Source organism: Fukomys damarensis, unplaced genomic scaffold (assembly GCF_012274545.1).
Source record: "Fukomys damarensis isolate Sample0158 unplaced genomic scaffold, DMR_v1.0_HiC HiC_scaffold_23, whole genome shotgun sequence".
In the NCBI taxonomy this organism is placed as follows: domain Eukaryota; kingdom Metazoa; phylum Chordata; class Mammalia; order Rodentia; family Bathyergidae; genus Fukomys; species Fukomys damarensis.
In genome coordinates, this window is record NW_022900935.1 from 16,005,519 (window position 1) to 16,013,875 (window position 8,357).

Genomic DNA, 8,357 nt, shown 5'->3' on the forward strand with positions numbered 1-8,357 from the left:
CCGAGGCAGGAGGGCGGGGCCGCCCTTTTGCACCTGGAGTAGCCCCTGGCACGCCCGCCCTGGGCTGGCAGAGGCAGCGAGGGGCATGTCTGAGGGCCGCAATACTGACTGCCCTCCCTAGTGCTCCGGTCAGTGGTAGCCATACCCTCGGGGGAGAGAAGTGAACTGACACTAGGAAGGACTTCCCAGTGGGGTTCATCGTGGAGCTAAGAGCTCTCCTAAAGAGAGAAGCGGGCCCCTCAGCTCAGGTTTTTGGACACGAAAGGGAGGTGCCAGGGGCAAAAATATCTAAGCCTGCCTCTGGCCACTCAGTAAGAAACATACCATGCTCGCCTCTCTTCACAATGACCCCAGGCTGGAAACCACCCCGAATCACCTCAGCTCCGGGGAATGCTTGGAATCCTGAGGAGGCTGAGGAAGGAACCTGCAGGGGCCCTGGAGACTCATCCCCAGGAGCTGGGTGTGGTGTGGGGGTGGCTTTGCACCCTGCGGCCTCTCCTCGGTTCTGTGTGGGCACCTAGCCAAGCACCACCACTTTGTCAAACACAGGGGCATCCTACTTGGCACCTGTCCCCTCCCGGGGCCCGGCGAGAACCCTGTCAAGAGCCCTGCCAGCTGGCGCCCCCTGCAGAGCCCCTCTTCCTGCCTCAGGCCTAACCCTTCCTTTGCCCAGGCTGGCCTGGGCACCGAACAATGAGGCCTCTGTCCTGCCGGGCCTGCCTACTGTCACCTTTTACCCCATTGCACAACACTCCCTCTTCCGTCAGGTTGGGTCCCAGCCAGAGGACTCCACAGGCGGGGAGGGAGAAAGAGACCACACCTGGGCAGGTCTGGGTCTCCAGCCTGAGCAGCACATGCCACTTGGGGAACACCGGGGTTCCCTTTGCCCCTCACTGACCTCTCTGCACACTCTCCCACCCTGGCATCTGCAGCTGGCCAGCCCCTGGCAGAGGGGAGAGACTGCGACAAAGGGCACTTGTGTCTGGGTTACTTACCCCCTGCGAGGGGGCATCGAGGCTGAGTCACCAAGGGTGTCCTTTCCTGGTGGCAGGAGTAGAGGGGTAATGCTCTGGGGCCTCAGCACTGGCATTCATATGCCCAGGGGCTGCCCATCTGCTGTTGCAGGGACTTGAGAGGACAAAGCCTAAAAGAGAAACTGAGGCTTAAAAGAATAAACTTGTCCAAGGTGGGCCAGCCAGAACATAGACTTGCTACCTGCTGACCCGCTCCTTTCACCAAGATCACCCTTAGCCACCCATCTGGGTCTCAGCGCCCTCCGAGTTGGGCAGTCCAGTCTCTTTTCCTATCTGACCTCCATTCATCTTACTGCAAGGTGAGTCCCTCAGAGTTAATCAATGTTGTATTCTCTTGTTAGGGACAGAGGCGGCCTTTGGGACTCCTGCTCAGGTGCCAACTGTCAGGGATCACTCAGGGTTCTGGAGCAGGGTCTGTCCATGTGAGTCTGGGGTGGGGCATGTGTCCAAGTAACTGGAGGGCAGTGCTTTTGCTCCAGTGCGTGTCAACCTGTGTCTCTCCTGTCTGCTACATGAGTATGGGTGTGTGTGGCTGGACCTTTTGTCTGCGGTGCCAGCCTGTGTCTGCTTGTCTACCGTCCATCTGCCTGCCTGCCTCGTGCCCATGTGGCCGTAGCAATGTCGTCTCCGTGTCAGTCCCTCCTGCGTGTGTGGCCTGTGTGTCTGTGTGTGGCTGTAGACTGCTCTGTCTGTGCTCCTGTCTCCCAGTGTCTGTGTATCTGTGCTGTGTGTGCCTGTGTCTGTTGGGGGTTTGCCTGTCTGACTCTCTGTAGAGAGCACATGTCAACGTATAGGATGCAGAGAACATAATGCCTCAGTGTGTTCCCAAGAGTGCAGAGTGAAACCCATCAAGAGTGACAATGTGGGAAACCCGACACGTAATCCCCCCGAGAGTAAGAATGATATCTAACCCAACAGATCACCCTACGACGCGTGTAACCCTGGTATCTAAATTCAATATGTGAAACCCTATGATGTGTGCAGCCCCAGTATCTACTCAAACAGCCCCAACATGCGTGAAGTGATAAAACCCGAACCAGTGCCACAGACCCCCAGTTAGAATGATATAAAAGAGAGAGCGCAGAAGACCAGCTCGTCCCACTCGGTGACCGGTCCAGCTCGATGGCGACCTGCCAGACGAGATCTTGGTACGGAGGAGACCTCGGTCGAGACATCAGACGCCTGCCGGGAGTGGACCCCGGGACCGAGGAGTAGGAAACCAGATTGAATACCGCAATCACCAGGAAAGGAGAAACAAAGTCGCACTCCTCGGACTTGTGCAGGTACAGGGAGTGGCAACTGGCGGGTATGAATGAACATGTTTGATGTGTGACATATATAATAGATAATATATAATATATTTTTAAAATCTAGTAGGCAACTACTACTGTCTCTACCTCCAGTCAGCACACTCCTGCTCATGACACTCTCCTTGTCTGTCTGTCTGCACGGGAGGCAAGGACACAGCAAAGGGGAGACAGCAGAGCCAGGAGCTTGGCACCAAGCCCACCATAGCGGAATCTCATGACTCACTGGCTTCCTTGGCCAAGAAACAGAGGAAAAGGGCAGGGCCCGGGGATGCTGGACACCCCACTTTCCTTTTCTATGGATCCCTCCCTCCCGGTGACTCATTCTGTCTCTCTTCTTGTCCATAAGGGGGCCTTGTCCAAGGGACACCAGTTAGACTTCCCCAGAAGTCCTTAAGCCTCCTTGACAGGCAGGTGGCCTGAAGTCCCATGGTGATGGTGTCCTTCCTGTGGGACCCTCGGCAGCATTGCCTGTCTCTGGGCCTTGGTTTCCCATCTGTACCCAGAGGCTCCCTAGAAGACTTCTGGGACGTTATCTTCTTTCTGTGGTGAAGGTGAAGGCAGCCACCCACCTCAGGACTTCACAGAGCAGGTGCCTCTCTTCCTAGAGACTCAAGGCTGCTGCTGCCCCCAAATCCTCTAGCTGCTCTGGGTGCCCAGAGTAGCCTTCTCCAGAAGCTGAGCAGAGTAGCTGTGCTCTCTGAGCCCCTGGCCGAGGACCCAGTACTGGGCTGGAGGTTCAGGTGCCTGGGTCCCAAACAGCACTCCAGCCAAGGCTGGGGCTTCTGAATGGCTTCCTGTGGTCAGCTGGATGCACCCAGAGCTCGGAGCAGACTCCTGGGACTGAGTCTGAGACCCTGCTGATGTTACAGCCCGTGGGGGCACCTTGTGATGTGCTGGGCTCCCCTGAGCCCTCAGATTGTTTGGTATAAAACACCCACGAGGCTGACTGATAGACAGAATTCTGTGCTGCCAGAGCAGGCCGGAGCATGTGGGAGATAAGATCCCAGGCCAGGTGAAGTATGTTGTTTTGTGCCACGCTGTAGGCTTTGACTTTTTTTTTTTATTCATTCAACAACTATTTGTTGGACATGAGCTGCATGCCACGCTGTGTTGGGTGCAGAATGCTCAGGGTTGAATCAAATAGACCCAGGTACCATGGTTGTGAAGTTTGCCCTTTCACAAAAGGGAGAAGATGGCCACATAAATGAACAAAAATTAGAGCAAGAGGTCATTCTAACACATGAACTGCTATGGAGACAGGCACAGAGCATAAGAACCTGGAGTCCTGAGTGGCCACAGGGGCTGAACTCCAGGAGGGAGGGAGCAGAGGAGCAGGAGGTGCTGGGAGGAGGGAGCCCTGGGCAGGAAGGAGCTGGTATCATCTCTGTCACTGAGGAGATTCAGATGTGAGAGTGAAATAATCCGATTTACATGGGTAAAAGTTCTTTCTGGCTGAGCTACAAAGAACAGATAACCACAGGGTAAAAGTGGATTTAGAGAGGCAGGACAGGAGGTCATGGTGTCATTCGCTGTGGCTGGCAGTGGTGGCAGGCAGAAGTGGAGCTGTTCAGGGCATATTGTGGAGGTGGAATAGAGAAGACTTGCTGCAGGCGGGGATGTGGTGGGTGAGAGAGGAGAAGTCATGGAAGGCTTCTGGGTTTCTAACCCAGCAGGTAAAGAGGGCTGCAAACCTCTGCTCCAGCAGGGCACAGTGGCACACACCTGTAATTCTACCTGTTCTGGAGGCTGAGACAGGAGCATCACTTGTTCTCAGGGATTCGGGGCCAGCCTGGGCCACATAGCCGGATCCTGTTTCTACATAAGTTTGGCAGAGAGGATGGAGTGGTGAAGTAAACAGAGCAGGAGTGGTAGGGAGGTAAGGAGAAAACCAGGTGAGCTCAGGCTTCAGAAGCCAACTGAAAGCCAAGCTCGCTGCCACATGCCTGTAATCCCAGCACTCTGGGAGGCTGAGGCAGAAGGACTAAAAGTTCAAGCCTGGCCTTGGCAATGTCGTGGCTTAGTGAGGCCCTATCTAAGGACTAGAGCAAAACTCAGTGTGAAGGCCCTGGGTTCAATCCCCGGTACCACTCACCTAAAACAAAAAGGAAGAAGAAGCCAAATGAACAAAATGTTTCCAGGAAGAGGGAGAGGGCTGGGGTACAGCTCAGTGGTAGAGTGTGCACCTAGGAGAGACCCTGGGTTTATTCCCAGTACCAAGAAAAAAGAAACAAGAGATGACCCTCAGGTACCCCACCAAGGTCCTTGTGTCGAGAGGGGAGGGGGTCCACAGAAGGACAGGGCTGGCCTCAGATAGCAGCAGGGTGATCACGGAGAGAGGAAGCCAAAGTGAGGCTGGAAAAGAGGAAGGGATGCAGGACCAAGGCTTGGGCAAGAACCTGTTATCATTCCTGAGCGCTGTAGAGAAACCAGCCGTGCTGACCTTGAATTCGTAACGAGCCCGATAGCTAGTGCACACGGCAGGTGCCAAACACAGCCCTTACTCCGGCTAATCCTATCAGTGCCGCCTTACAGATGAGAAAGTCAAGGCTCAGAAAGACTCTCCGGCCTTCTCAAAGTCACACAGCTGTTGGGGACAGAGCAGGAGCCTGTCCTCACATCCCCTTCCCTGCAGCTCCCTGCAGCTCTACCTCTGTGACGGCCACAGTGGTCTAAAGACCAAAGCAGCTGTCGCTTGAGAGTGTCTGAGGTCGTCAGTTGTGGCCGGAAGTGGGGAAATGCAGACAAGAAGAACAGCTTTCTTTCCCTGCCCTGTCAGATCTCTGCACCATGGTGCTAGGAGACAGTTGAACCCAAAGAGCTCCTGGGTACTGTTTCCTCGCTGTCTGTTTGCTCATAAATTGCCATTTCTGAATCTCTGTCTATGGCTAGACTGCTAGTTCCTTCACTAGCCCGTGAGAAGACTCGCATCTCCTCTTTAATTTCTGCTGTCCTTCAATCAGCATCACTATTGCTTCAGAATGCTGTCTGGGAGCACTCAGCCTGGCATTATCACCCAAGAACATCTTTGGAGCTGCTGCTGTCCCCAAGTGACTGTACACAGGTAAATTTCCACATCTCATTTGACATTTCCCGGAAATCTCCATCACTGCAGCCAGGAATATTCATAAATAAAAGAGTCCCAAAGATCCAAGAGAGGGCTGGGGATTTAACTCAGTGGTGCTGCTGCCTGTCTCCCGAAGATCCAAGAGGCTATTCCATGGCTGCACTATGTTTTACAAAGATCTTTCTCTTTTATTTTTATTTATTTTTTTGGTACGGGGGAGTGAACTCAGGTCCTGGCACTTGCAAGGTAGGCACCGGAACCACTGAGCTAAATCCCTGGTCCTTAAAAAACAAAACAAAACAAAACAAAACAAAACTTTCTCTTTTGATCCCTGAAGTGATGGAGTAAAATACCAGTCCAGTGAGAAAAATCACTTCTAACATCCGGGTCCTCATGGGAAAACCCATGGTGTGGCCTTCATTGTAATGGGTTGAATGGAGGCCCTCCAAGGATGTGTCCATGTCCTAATTTCAGGAATCTGTAAATGTGACCTTCTTTGGAGAAAAGAGTCCTTGCAGAGGTAATTAAAACTCTTGAGATGAGGAAGACAGCCTTGATTATCTGACCTGGCCCTGAGTCCACTGACCATGTCCAGTGAGACACACACAGAGGACACAGATGGAGGAGGAGGTGGCAATGCAGCCACAGAGGCAGAGGTTGCAAGTTCTGCATCCTCAAGTCAAAGAACACCTAGAGGCACCAGAAGATGGAGGAGGCTAGGAATGGACTTTCAACCAGAGCCGCAAGAGGGAGCACAGCCCTGCCAACACCCAGCTCGGGACTGCTGGCCTCTCAGTAATTATGAGGAAACATGTGGGTTGAATTAAGCGGCCAAGTTGGGGCAGTTTGTTACTGCATTCCTAGATAACTTAACTCAGTAATCTCCTGTGTCGGGGATGTTCAAGGCCTGTGATCCCGCGTGCCCACTGCAGTGTACCAAATTCACAGCCAAGTGCAGAGGGGCGCGGCACAGACAGCTCACGCGGGCAGGGGTAGAGCGAATTGAATCAGGCTGAGTCCAGTCATTTTGAAGTGGTTCCAACCTTCACCCTGCAGTGATGGCGCCTCACGCAGATTAGGAGCACAGACTCCGGAGCTGGATGAAGTGGATTGAAACTCATTTAGCAACAGTGCAACCCAGGGCACATTTCTTCACCGATCCCTGCCTCACTTTCTCCATGTGTAAAATGAATACCCCCCACCTTGCAGGGCAACTGTGAAGGTTGTATGAATTTATAGACTCAGGGCATCTGGAATGGACAATACCAACATCCCAGATGTAAAAAATAAGTATCCGCTGTTATTAAAACTACCCAAATCCAAACAGACACGAACTGACTATAGCCCAGCAGACTCAAATGTGCTCTGAGCCCACCAGTGAAAACCAGCTGAGATTATCGTGAATGAGTGTAACCCTCTAAAGTCCACCTGCATGAAAACCAGATTAAGCCAGTCAAAACAGGATTAGAGCAGTCAGTCTGGAATCTGCGCACGCCCGCTTGCACCCACGCCTTCTCTACGCTCTGTGCCCATCAGCTCGAGCAGCAGCAGACAGCCTGGGTCCCCCAGGAGCCCACGCAGGCAGAAAGCCTCAGAGGGGTTGCAGACAGACACTTTTCCCGGCCCTGGACGGGGCTGGCAGCGTGATTGCTGCTTGGAGAAACACTCAAATTCCTCTGTCTGCGCATGGCTCTGATAGATACAGGAATCCAGCTTCACACTAATTAAACAGGAGACAGGATGAGTGCATTCAGGATCCTGCTGGTGTTGTGAAATCCAGGGTAATTACAAGGTGTAGTCAGAGCACGGGAGCATCTAGAAGTGGTCAGAGCCTGCCCCCAGGCCCGTGTGTGGTGCAGGGAAGCTAGTGGGGAGCTGCAGGTGAGACCCATGGGGTGTGGACGTCCAGCACTTCACTGGCTCCGCCCTCTGCCCCCACAACACACCAGTGACACATTCCCACCCCACCCCCTGCATGCGCTTAGTAGGGCAGATGCTTCAGAGGGTCCGTGTGATACCTAGCTGGGGGCAGGAGTGCTTCTGTCCTGGAGGAAATGTTCCAGGCAAAGCATCTCTTCTGTCACCACCACCTCATGGTTGCTTGAACACAAATGTGCACTGGCAGAGAGATGGGCAGGTCAAGGTCCTGGCTACAAGTCGGCCCTCGGTGCCAACCCTGGCTCTGCTTTTGAAGTGCTGTGGCATGACCTTGAACAAGTGGCCACCCCGCTTGGGCCTCACTCACCACATCTAAAGTTAGAAAGTGTCCTCTGGGGCCACCAAGGGCTTTATGCTCCTGTAAACCCAAGCATACATTTGGCCCGACCCTTTCATCTGCAGCTTGAGGAACAGAAAAAACCAAATGGGGGAGGATGGACCACAGTCACGGGGCAGGAGGCACAGGGAGCTGTCGTTGTCATTTAACACATGCTTGACAGTGCCTCTCCGTCCCTCTGCATGGAACAGTCTTTCCTGCACCCTGGATACCTTTTATCTTATTCCTCCCCTAAAACCCTGCAAGACTTTAATGTGCACATTTTAGAGACAGGAAGTGAGTCCCAGAGGCAGGACTTGACCAGGCACAGCTATCTGAATCCTTCTCTCTAGAGTTCCTAGGGTAAAAAGGGTCAAAGGGCTGTGTGAACCTTTCCACCCAAGACAAGGGAGCAGGCTCCGGCCAGAAAGAAACTGGGAGGACAGTGCTTCAAACGATTTGTTTTATTTTATTTTATTTTATTTTTGAGACAGGGTCTCACTATGTAGTTGAGACTGACCTGGAACTCGTTATGTAGCTCAGGTTGGTCTCAAACCCACAGCAATCCTCCTGCCTCAGCCTCCTGAGTGCTGGGATTACAGGCATGCGACACCACGCCTGGCTCACTGATTTGTTTTAAAGCAACCATTTTTATTTGACTTTTAATCCATTAAAATGTTCTTATGGTCCAATAT